This window comes from Aricia agestis, chromosome 12, assembly GCF_905147365.1.
Source record: "Aricia agestis chromosome 12, ilAriAges1.1, whole genome shotgun sequence".
NCBI classification, from domain to species: domain Eukaryota; kingdom Metazoa; phylum Arthropoda; class Insecta; order Lepidoptera; family Lycaenidae; genus Aricia; species Aricia agestis.
Genome location: NC_056417.1, coordinates 14,002,784 through 14,016,581, shown reverse-complemented (window position 1 = coordinate 14,016,581; position 13,798 = coordinate 14,002,784).

Sequence of the window (13,798 nt, the reverse complement as noted above, 5' to 3'; positions counted from 1 at the left end):
TGACGTGGTGTGAAGCGTCCATAAAAAAAAATAACTCACCTAAATAAGTTTCTTCATTGCTTCTTCTTCTCTCGGTCTCTCCTGTCCGTATTGTGGTCTTATTAGTTCTCGCCACCTTGTTACGTGGTTATCACGTGGGACGTGACTGCGGGCTACCGCGTTGATTGTTTGTTATTACCTTTTTATACAACCGTTACACAACTTCGGCCATTCCATATAATAACATCGAATTATACATAAAACTTTGAAAAGTAGAGAATATTTTTGTAACACGTACATTCTAAATTAACTTATTTAATAACAAGTTTTAACGCTACGTGATAATACGATAGAATATGTGAACAATTAAAATTTAAGGCATTTTTCATTAAATAAAAAATTAAAAACAACAGAAATCATCTCGTTTTTGTGTCTAACATAGGTAACTCTACTTCAGTAAGGCTATTTCTCGAGTAAACCTAAGTCGAAGTAAATGTTCAGGCGATTTCAGTAGCACTCAACTTACATTTCGGTTCAGACATAATACAAAAAGTCAAGAGTACACAGTTTATCCGTAACACATAAATATAGAATTAATTCAACAGTGTGCTCTGTAAGGGACATTGAGATTACCGAGCACATTGATAATTCTAGTCTAGTTAAGTATAGTTCTGGTTTAACTATGGTTCCAGTTAATGTAATAGTTTCTGGTCGATATATCGTGGGCTTTGTAGTGCCGCGGTGATATGGCGTTTAAGGAATTATTAGATACAATGATCTCGATTCCCTTTGTCTTTTAACGGTATTGCTGAGTAAATAGGAGGTACGCTAGAAACGTCTTGTTTTATGGCCAAAATATTAGCAAATCAATAACGTTGTGGAAGTTTACAATTTTTTTTGTTTGCAAGCGGATTGTACAAGAAAGTTATTAAGTGCGTAAAGGTTGACTTAGACCACAATAGGATGTCAAATTCGAGTTGCGTCGACGCTGCGACACTGTGTTTTCCCGTTGCGACGACGCGTTAATTTTAGCTCACATAGTTTAGCTAATTTCAGTCTCATGCTGACTGTCGGCGCTGTCAGCGAAATGTCTGAAATATCAGCGCAAACGCGCAATTCAGAAAGGCATCCTAGAATTTTGTACATCTATCAGCTAAGTGAGCCTTAGCTGCAATGCAAAAGATGCATAAATTCTAAATTTGAACTGAATTGCGTGAGACGTCTTGCAAATCTGTCAAATCCAAATAAATTTTACGGCAGTATCGTTTTACGATAGTTAAAGTCCTTTAATTAGAAAAAAATAAATAGAAATTCATCTACGCATCGCGTTGCGGTCTGAATTGACCCTTAGCTGTAAATTCCTAAGCGTACTGTACTTTTTAATTATCGCTCCCATCGCCACCCGGTGGTCCTTATGATCTGATACAGTAATGAAGTCAGCTAGTTCCGTGTCCGATAGTTTGCACCTGCCGGCTGCCCCTCCAATGTCGGGCGATTCATCTAAGCCTTTCCAATTTAATAATCGGAATAAATCCAATTAGTATACACGTGGGAGAGCCATGCTTCGGCACGAATGGGCCGGCTCGACCGGAGAAATACCACGTTCTCACAGAAAACCAGCGTGAAATAGCGCTTGCGCCGTGTTTCGCCGAGTGAGTGAGTTTACTGGAAGCCCAATCCCCTACCCTATTCCCTTCCCTACCCTCCCCTATTCCCTTCCCTACCCTCCCCTATTCCCTTCCCTTCCCTGGTCTCCTCTATTCCCTCTTAAAAGGCCGGCAACGCACCTGCAGCTCTTCTGATGCTATGCGAGTGTCCATGGGCGACGGAAGTTGCTTTCAATCTGGTGACCCGTTTGCTCGTTTGCCCCCTTATTTCATTTAACAGAGTGGAACATTAATTAAGTACTAATTGTAATTAATTCAAAATTTTGACATGAGCCCCATACATTATCTGTCAAACTCTTCATTAAATTGAAGGTTAATCATAATTAAATGTCTCTGAGGACGGCGGTCAGCCATTAAAACTTTAATGTCACTTTACCTTGGTTAAGAGTGCTTACTTTAGCGGCTGCTCCGATACTTAACTTTAGAAATGGCCGTGCAAAACTTTGAAATATTTATTTATAGAAAAGATTCAGTTTAATTAACATTTGACCTGTGCAAACTCTGAAAGACTCTCAGATATTTATAGTGACACTTTGACCCAAGTCACCCAACGTTGCTGCATTGCTGAGTTATTGTTCTGTTGCTGAGTTATTACTGCGCGGCTATCGACGGAAGCCGGGACACCGAGCAATGGTCTTGAGCTAGACAAATGACATTTCAAAGATACAATTTGCAATGGCTCCAATAGAATTTGTTGAAGATCTAATCTACTCATTGTTTTCGCAGCTTCTTTTATGTTTAACGGTTAATCGGTAAATAGAATAAAATATGGATTTAAAGCTGCATTTACATGGATACATTGTTTTATATTTTATTTTACATTACCATATGGGTATGCAATTATAATACGCAAATTCGTAGAACAGCAATTCGTTCGTTGAACGCGAATCGTAAAATTTTTAGCGTTAATAAAACTGTCTTATGTCCCTTTCTGGCGCAAAAATTTTCTTTACACTTTTATTTCGATCGGTTTAACAGCAATATAGCAGATAAATATTAAATTATTAAACTACAAATATTTCTGAATCTTATATACGATAATCAGTTCTTGGAGATTTTTACAAGTTGACGTCACAAAACTAGATTATTCACGCTAGTTTCATTGTTACGTGCAACACGTCGCAACGCAACTTTGCTTTGTGAAAGACACCACACTCATCCATCATCCCACTAGCGTGCAAACTTTCATAATCATGATTATAATATTTATTTATACAAAAACAATGATGAGCGAAGCGTGCAGAGGCTCAATCATATGTCGCACGCGCACCACCGTTCGCCGCACGGTATGTCGGCCGGTTTTTACCGCGCAATTATAATATCACTGAAACAAGCACGAGATTTGTGATTTATCTGTAATGTGATAGGGTAAAGCGGTATAAGTCTTTTTTTGGGTAGTTTAGTTGTAACATTATATGTGTTATCCTCGCATAAACATAATAATTAATCATTAGTTTAGTTGGAATGACAATGATGGAAGGTAATGAAACTGAATGGTACGCCAAGGGAAATAATCTAGTAGTTCCGAATACGATTTCCTTGTTGGTGACTGAAACCGAGACAACAGTGTAAGCGATAGGAACTAGGAGTCATTGTGTGTGTTATACTAACACACACAATGACTCCTAGTTCCTATCGCTTACACTGTTATAAAAATTTAAACTTCGTTGCATAGATCATATTTCTTACCAGACAATCATATTAGCTTGTATTATATTAGCCAAACATGAATAAACAGTATTAGTTTTCCAACCACAAGACGTGGTTACGTTTGAAAGTTACACTGTCATGTGGCTTAAAATAACAGCATTAAGTATATTTTTTCGTGGATGTAAAAGTTTAATTCATAAGCCTCAAAGCTAAGCATCAAAGCTTCTATGTAAACAACTAACAGAATCAACAACAGTTAATATATTAAAGCTTTAACTGATTTGTACACAACCAAACCACAGAACATTTCAAAACCGATCCAACAAAATATGATTTCGCTACTTATACCCGTTTGCCTCCTGGCCGGCTGCTGGGCGGTGGACGTCAATTATATGAGTTATTGTGAGGCAGGTCGTGCGCGCGCGCATGTAAGGCACCGCCGAGACCGAACAGAACTAGAAACTCCTAAATACCTCATTCAGAGGAGCATAATTGTCATGAAGTTTTCGAATGATGACTAATAAAATATAAAGTATGTACAAATAAATTGAATTGAAAAAATAAACAGTGTAATGAAGTTGTATCATATAAATTAGTTTTGTTGCATACTTTAGATGTATTATCATATTTATCTCTTAGTTTTGTTCCACCCATTATATTATATATTATTTACAGTAGTGTCTTCTGGATATAAGTAAAATACATCCTTTTAATAAAATATCCATTTAAAATAGTAGTTCAATTTAATTATAATAGGAGAACTCTAAGTCTGTACATTATATTGTTTAGCTACTTTTTTATTGTTTGTTGCTTTTGTTTTCATTTTTAAGTGCCTCGTAAAAGATACGTAGCACAGCAAAGCTGCGAATATTATATAGAACGACGTATTTCTATGATTGCAAAAAATTGCTGATCGTGGAGAGGTCATTCAAGTGGGTATATTATTTTATTAAAGTTTGTATTAAATGATCTTCAATAAAAACCTTTCATATTCCGATCGAAATTTATTCCAACGATACTTTAATTATAGAAAAATATCTATTAGATGGATCATAGAAAACTTTTCTGTGTATTGTAATTATTTTTTTCTCCACAAAAAGCTTGTCGGCACTTGACAATCGGCACATATGTCATCGACGTACATTCTCGAGGATGTTTAACATTCCTGGGCCGGGACGTGATAGGTTGTGTCACTTGTGTCCCATGCGACATGGCTAGAAAGGTGTTTATTTATCTATGTTCCGGCTAAAGAAGTAGGGGACGGATAGAGACACCGATATATTTCTATGTTTATGACATAAAACTAATATACCTAGCGGAATAGAGCAACAATCTCGAGCTGTCAAACGAAACCGAAATTGGTTTCATCTGTGTTTAAAAATATGTGTATTGTGTACGTATACACTTACACAAGCATGATTGAACATGATTTCTATGAGATTAAATTGTCAACGTGCGGCACGTGCCGACTGGACGTCAAAAAAAGAGTGCTGCTGTCATGTATCACACGTCTCTTTTTACCACGCAGTGTTACTGATAGTGACATCTCTCTTGCTCAGGCCTTTGTTTCTCTATTACGCTAGGTATATTCACTTTATGGTTTATAGTTTATACCCTTGAAGTTAATAGAACTGTGAAATATTCGAATCTGAAGTTCTGAATTATTCAGAACATTCTCAAACCTAAAATATTTTCGGTACTTACAATTTTCTTTGCAGATACGCGCGCCAATGTTGACAGCCATTTTGGCACTTTAAGGGTGGGTTGCACCAGAGGCGTAAGGTTATTGTCAAATATGGCGTCCATTATGGACTTTTACAATGAATTTGACAGTTCATATTTTGACATTTTGTTATGGTTAAACTTATAGTTAAAGTAAATTTGTGCAACCCACCCTAAAAAAAATGCATTACACAATTTGCAACATAGGTAACTTTCGCGGGTTTTCTAGTCAACAAAATATTGTGGTAGGTGTTTCGTATTTAATTTACAATTATTTTTTCTAAAAGGTATTAAATTAAATTAAAATTGGATAGCTTTAAGTATACTTACTAAAATATTGAAACGGCCATGGGCGACTGCAATAATTTCGTTTTACGTCAACTCTCGCACTTTCTTTAACCTATACGTACAATTTATTAATTACGATACATTAAAGCGACATCGTTAAATTAACCCTAAACTGCCTGCTAATTGCTAACGGAGGTGTCGGTCGCTTTGACTTATTTTTTCATGGGGGATTTTTTAACCCATACCAGAGCGTGGGCCGAAAGGACCCCATTGGTGCAGTCGATGTAATTGAAGCCTTATCGCCACCAATTTTAGTGATGAAACAAAATGTCACTGGGTAATTAACCCTTTATAATATAAATTAGTCGGTATACGTGCGAAGAATCGTTTATTGCTAGTTTACAAGTGGACACTTGCATTTTGACAGTGACATAAAAGTACCGCTCTGCTACTTTGTAACATAAACATTATTATTTATTACCTTATGTTTATAATTTACTAGCTGTCCCGGTGAACTTCATTTCACTTTAAAACCTTCCCTGGACTTCTACGAATATTTTAAGACTAAAATTAGCCCAATTCGTTCAGCCGTTTTGAAGTTTTAGCGTTACTAACACAATTGAAAATCCATTTTTATGTATATTATAGACTTAACCCATCAATCCCGAAGCGGCAGCCGGCTGCCGCATAAAAATTGAAAATATATTGTGTCTGCGATACCCACGATGGGGGTGCTACAATATACTTTTTGCTTACGTTAAAATATGTTAATCAATAGCGCTGTATAGATAATCTTCTGCAAAAAACTTTACAAACCGGAAAAAAGCGTGCTAAATTGTAATTTCGGATCTTTCCTTCATTGAAACGCAAAGCGTTAAAATTACTTAAGTATGTTTTTACTTAACTACTGTTTGTACTCTACTAAGTATGCTAAATAATAATTTAAACCTTTTTCTACATTAAAATTATATATTATAACTTATTATCATATTTTTCTACGCTTACAACATCTTTACTTCCAGGAACACTTCTAAATTCAATTAGACTACATTGTTAAGGATAACTTTAAACAAAATATTATACAAGTTGTATATATTTATATGTTGTGCTAAGTACTGGTATTATGTAATTAGAGGGGGGGTGACGTTGATGTCTCACTCGACAAAGGTCAAGTATGATTATACACTATACACTATACATTATACACTATACGGTGGGCAGAGGAAAAGGTTGTACTTGTAGAACTCGACAAGTGTAGCTCCGACCTCGCTTAGGTTGAGGATACACTGGTATCTACTCTCTAAGCAAAGGTAACGCGAAGTTATTAAAATTGTAACGAACAACAGTGTTAAATGTTTTTGAAATAAAACCTAGTAAATTATCTTTCCCGAAACTGAAAAAGTCTAAAAACAACACTTTTCTATACTCTGAGTGGCAGTCTTCCACAGTGCGTTTTTCGCGTAACTTTCTGCCGCGCACTGTAAAACTCTGGAATGAACTGTCACCAGCAGTATTTCCAGACCGATACGACCTGCAAACCTTCAAGAAAAGAGCGTATTCCCTCTTAAAAGACCGGCAACGCACCTGCATCTCTTCTGATGTTGCAAGTGTCCATGGGCGACGGTAGTTGCTTACCATCAGGTGACCCGTTTGCTCGTTTGCCCCCTTATTTAATTAAAAAAAAAATACTCCCATACAAAAGATTTGTGATAATACTTAAAAGTCAAATATATAAAAATGGATTTTCAATTATGTTAGTAACGCTAAAACTCGAAAACGGCTGAACGGATTGGGCTGATTTTAGTCTTAAAATATTCGTAGAAGTCCAGGGAAGGTTTTAAAGTGACACGAAGTTCACCGGGACAGCTAGTTTATAATATAAGTATGAACATGGATATTGATTTGTATTAAATACAATAGCAGTGTTCGTAAACTTAACGGTCGTTTTAATATTCTGAAGCGATTAGTATATTTTTTCAAATGATATTATCTTACTTGTAAGTTTCTGTAACTGTGCCACCAGCTTAACGTATATCTAACTCGAGCCGCATTAATTTTTATCTATGCACATGTGGAACATTAACGATCTTAATAATATGCTACTGTTATAGAGATATCGCGTTTGTTCTAAAAGGAATAATCATACGGCCTGCCCTTTCCTAATCGTAAAGATAATAGTTGTTAATACTTCGCTCTGTCATAAACTTCTTACGGCTGTTAGAAAGATGTTTGCTTTTAACGACTTTATCGTTAATTTGAGGAGGTAACGACATTTCAGTGATGTTAAACTAATGATTTATTTATCGTGAGTTTTATCGATTTTTTACGATTTGTTACTAGAAGCATCTGAAATGCAAAAGGCAATTATTGAAATTCAATAATTGAACTTAACAAAACTGTTATTATTCTCAGGAAATTTTGTTTGAAAACTTTTAAGGTAAAAGGCTAGGTATTTTTCCTGAAAAACCATGGAATGCATGTTTAGTTATTAATGTATTTTATATTTTGTACTCCGAGATACTCGGTCTCCCAGGTACCTACTGTTAAAGTGTATCGTTAATGATATTAAAACAACAACAATTCGATAACCATGCATACAAATACTTTTTGTCAAATTCTCTCACTTGGAATACTATTGCCTCAGTTAAAAATTTTCTTCATAACTATATTCATATCCGCAATGGTCGTTTTATTGCCATTTCTCAATAATATTGAAATGTCGAAACAAAAGCCTCAAACTGCAATAAAGATGTAAAAGCACAATGTTCGCTGTAATTTGATGCCCGGAGGATTATCAACTGGCATTTAAATAGGTATTACCAGAACCACAGCAAAAGCTATACAGTAGAGTAACTAACGGCTGCACTCAGAGACATTAATAAATGATGATTAAATTTCAATTTAATGAAGTGCTTGACATATAATGTATGGTTATGTCAAAATTTTTATTTAATTACATTCACGTAATTTATATTCGTCTCTAAGTGCGGCAGTTAGCCGTATATATCGAAAGGGAAACTAGCTCGACACTAAAACAAGTTTTTTTCGATATACTGCATTGTTTTGGGGTTGTGTTTCGTCTTTCGTTGATTGTGTCGATCGCAAATACTTGCAGTATTTGCGATCGACACAATCTTTCAATCCGAACTAGTGTGAACTGGATTCTTAACCACTCCGCAGCCCTGCGCCGTAACGCTGAAATGGCAGCTTTTTTATGTTTTGGATGTTTTGCCTCCGGCTTTGTATGTTACTACTTTACTGTATGTTTTAGCTCAAGAAATTATCTGAAATTAAGCATGCGTGTTATTCACGACATACTAGTGTGAGGATGGCATACTGTACATACTTATACTATGCCTGAACTATCTCGGCTCCAACTGGCATGATTCCATGAATTCAGATTCGCCATTAGATGCACGAATTATTATTCAAATGCGTATTAAAATTAGCTAGCGGAGTTTCGGAATTGCGGGATCTTTTAGTATTTCATTACAACAAGATCTTTGATGATTTTAGAATGCTTAAGTAAAAATATGAGTACAAAAAATATTTTGTTTAATTTTAGTGCATATTTGATTAATAAATATTTATTTGTTAAAAAAGTATAGTTTCAGAAACTGCTGACCTCAATTTGTTGTAATTAGCTCAAGATTTTGAGTAGAACATGACAAAAGATTCTCCGATTGCGAAAAAGCATACTTCTTATGCTAAGTACCTACTCACGGTTACTACGTTATACGGTTTTGCTCGATCGAGCAATAACGTCGAGCAAAACCCGCGGCTCGTGATTTCGTCCACACATTCAGCATTATGTTATGATATATTTGATTCCATCAAGCTGTCAGTTTTGCGGTCCACACAGTAATTATTACTCGATTTGGAATAAAACTATCGAGCTAAACCGTATGTGAGTACTTAGCATTACACAACATGCAAGTATTTTATTCAAATCTGGGATACGTCACAGCTCTGTGTTGAACTATCCTTAAGCTCGCACCTCGTTTATAATCATCTAGACTAATATTTTAAATGCGAAAGTGGGTTTGTCTGTCTGTCTGTTACCTCTTCAGGCCCAAACCGCAGAACCGATTTTGCTGAACTTTGGTATGAAGAAACTTTGAGTCCCGGAAAAGGACATAGCATACTTTTTATCCCAAAAAAATGTACGGTTCCCGCGCGATGAATGAATTTTAGCGCAACGGAGTCGCGGGCGTCATGTAGTTACTAATAATCATAAGGACTCTATTTAAAATGTTACTGATTTCTTCCGACGACAACGACGACGATGATGCTTAATTTTCCGGACTATGGACGCTTCAAACCACATCAATTTGGCGCCATGCTGTACCTGAAGGACTTGTGTTACGCTCACCCGACAATGGAAATATATGAACCGTTTTCATACTACACATTGATACGTTGATCAAACGCGTTGATAAAATACGCGATTTAGGTGTGATTGTTGACTCCAAACTTCATTTTAATCACCACATAGACACTATTGTGTCGAAAGCATATAAACAACTAGGCTTAATTCTGCGTCTAGGTAAACCCTTCAAAAAGCCCGAAACTTTAAAAGTTTTATATTATGCATATGTACGTAGTATTCTAGAATTTGGAAGCATGGTTTGGAGCCCTCAATACGAAATACACATTGCAAGAATTGAAAAAATCCAAAATAAATTTCTAAAATCATTAGATTATATAACTAATACTAAATTCTGTGATTACAAGTCATCCCAATTGAGACATAACATGCAACCATTACAAATGAGGCGCCAATATTTAGATGCTATATTTTTATTTAAAATATTACACAATTATATTGATTCTTCTTCATTATTAGAACATATTTCTTTTAAAATCCCAAACTTTTTATCAAGATCGAAGAATACATTTCATATCCCTCTCTCACGAACCAACTACTCAAAAAACTCTTTTCTTCGTCGTGCTTGTGACCACTATAACAAAAATTTAAACACTGTTGACATATTTTGCAACAATTTATTATCATATAAATCAAAAGTGCGTGATTTATTTAAACAATAACTTTGGACTCATGTTAAATAAGTACAGTTGTAAACATTTAATGTACAATAATATAATATTGTAAGATGATTGTAAGGTGTTATTATATAATATTACCATATACTTTAAACTTTTGTATGTAATACGCAATGTGTTCTAATGACTCAACGCTACGAATTCACCATAATATGTGTTAGTTTTATATTAAGTAATGGTACTTTAGGCTTGATTGTAAACTTATATTTAAGTATTTTTGTATAATGGCTGTTTGTTACCTAAATAAAATAAAATAAAATAAAATAAAAACATATTACAATATTTAAAATTTTAATTATAAAAAGATACACACATTTAATACACATTCATGACCCAGGAAGAAGGAACGAACGGAAAGGATTCAAACCCGCGACCCCGGCTTGATCCATGCGCGCGCTCAACCAGGCCACTGAGCCACAGAAGTCGTCAAGGAACTAAGATTCATTTTCAAGAGACTTATATACTGACAGTGATGCTAACATCACGTGATTTACTGTACCTAGCCAACCGTTAACATTACATAGCTAACATTGTAACGTCCGTCCGCCATGATTGGTGACGAGGGGGCGGGGCGTCGCTAACCACTGCCGGACGCAGCTACTAATTTGTACTTCACACGTCCGTTGCCTCTTGTCATACTGATACCAGCAGCTGTGAAATTTTTGTGTTTTTTCATGTAATTTACTTTTAATTACTTGTCAGTCAAGGAGTGAAAATTCTGCGCCAGTTTTATAAATGTAAAAATGTTATTTATAAAATTTTATAATATACTCAAGTTAAAACAAAACACCCCTTAATTGCACATAACAAAGTTTTGAGCAGGGCACAAGTTTTTTTTTTCTGGGAACGTAGGTACTAATCAAGAAGCTATGCCTACCTACTTTGTAACGTACTTCAAAAAAGAAGGTTATTTTAAATGTCTAAGGCCCACTTGCGCAGATCTGGGTTAAATGTAACCCCGGATTAAACGTTATCTCTTTCGTAAAATATATGAAGAATGTAAGAGACAACACGCTATTTAACCCGGTATTGACTTTAACACAGATCTGCGCAAGTGGACCTAAAAGATGTCGAATACTTCCCTGCCCCCTTAGATAAAGTACCTTTCGTTATAAACGATGATGAAATTCGTTACCAAAATGTATGCGGTTTGACATAAGTCATCGCTAAATGACATTTAGCTTTCGAAGACTAATGTCAAATCCCATACATTTTGATAACGAATCTCGCCATCGTTTTTAACGAAAGGGACTTTGGCTACGGCCTCTGGAGAGTTTTGCTGCTACTCCTTATTTTAATTTTCATGCAGAATCAAAAACTTGCAAAAAGTATGAGCTACGTACTTTTAAGTATTAAAACTCTTCTCAGTGCTAATACTATCGATAAACAATAACATCATCTTCGTCATATAAACAGTTAGGCAAATACAACCATAACAAAATGCAATGTTAGAACTTAGAACAATAATGAAAAGTGTCATTTGCCATCATCACTTCATATATCCCATTAGCACTGTCCGCCGCGGGCTACTTTGGTTATTAACACCCGGTGATGCCGCGGGGTGATGACTTTCATCACCTCGGTGATTATGACGACAATGTGACATTATGAGCGCGAGTGTACCCCCTGGGTACGGTCACGGTGACAAGGTGTGACCGCTCCGGGGATGTGACTGTACTTTTACAGAACTGTCATTTTATACCACACGTTTATATGGAGATAATTATTTAATAACTATCATTTTTCTATTTGAATTCTTGCACGCATATCTATTTCTTACATACAACTCAGGGGGCTTCTCCATATTAGTTTGAACGTACTCAACAGCATAATATGATGTTACGTAGACGTGTTTGTATACACGATACACTTAATTCAATGCTCGACTTAATTTAATAGCTTATTCTATCGACGGAACTTGCCATGCCTAAAACGTTGTACTTTTCTGGAATAAAAATGTATTTGCTAAATTTCAACTGTATATTATGGCTTCAAAGGTTGGTGCGTGAAGAGTAACCTAACAGAAAGGACAATTTATCGCATTGACTTTATAGTACCTATTTCAAAGAGTAGAAAAATTCCTCCATGATAGTAGAACACTATAGTTGCTTATAATAGTCCAACGTTCACACAAAAGTAATAAGATACGAGCACGACTACGTGATATTGTTATTCTATGGTCGCAGTGAATCGCCGACCACGGGTAATATATTTCCTCATTGTGAGAGTATTTATGTTTTTATCAGTGATAATAAAGTTAGTATTGCAGTATATGGAAATTGTATTAATGTTCCCAAACAAAACGAACGAATAAAGTCTCAAAGAGGGAAATACACGTGTTACTTTAGCGCGTTGATGTCTTTTTAAAGGGCAAAAAATATTGATGAATTTCTTTTCCTGCGTCGAAAACATATTAGTTGGTATTAGTTTGATGAGTCTGAAAGCTAACAAGATCTAGACTCTAGAATGTCCTCTTGTCTGTCAAACCCGCCCAAAATGGGCCTCGTAATACGACCTAATGCTAAGTACTCACATACGGTTTTGCTCGATAGTTTTACTCGAAATCGAGCAAAAACCACCGTGTGGACCGCGAAACTCACAGCTCGAAGGCTCGCATCGAGCCAGTTTGAAGGCTTGAATCGAGCCGGCTTGACAGTTTTTTTGACACTAGTTTTTATTATTCGTAGCTAATTTCCTTCGAACAGGAGTAAAACTATCGAGGAATGCTGAATGTGTGTACGAAAGCCCGAGCCGTGGTTTTTACTCTACATGATTGCTCGATCGAGCAAAACCGTATGTGAGTACTTACACTCATATTTAAATAAACAATATAAGCCAGCTTATATTGTTTCTCTCCTTGTTACACTTCTTACAACGTAAACAATAAAACAGAGATGCAAATTAATGGCAGTGTGAGTGTCATGTTCTAAAATCTGATAGAAATTGATAATATTCGTTTAACCATCACGCCATTCTCGAAAATTGAAAAAAAATTGAACGGTTCAATATCTTGCATTTTACTTCCACTACTTTTGCATACATAATGACAAAAAAATTTAACCAACTTAAAAAAAAGAGGTTATGAATTCGACCGGTATGTAACATATTATATTTCCAGAAATGTCCAGTTTTCGCATATTATATTAGTCTATATCAGCGTCTGAACAAATGTGCCTTTCTGTCTGCAAAAAGTGTATACAGTATGTGTGTGTGTATGTAATATATGTATCTTTTTATGTTTGTGTTTGAATATCTCCGGAATTACTACCTTACTATTATATTACTATTACTAACTACAAGACCGATTTAAGTGATTATTTTCTTACTGTACTAAGTATTTTTCAACTTATGGTGGCTTTCGGATCCTCGCCGCGAGCGACCGCGACCGCGACCGCGACCGATATAAAATCTAATAAAATGCTACTCCA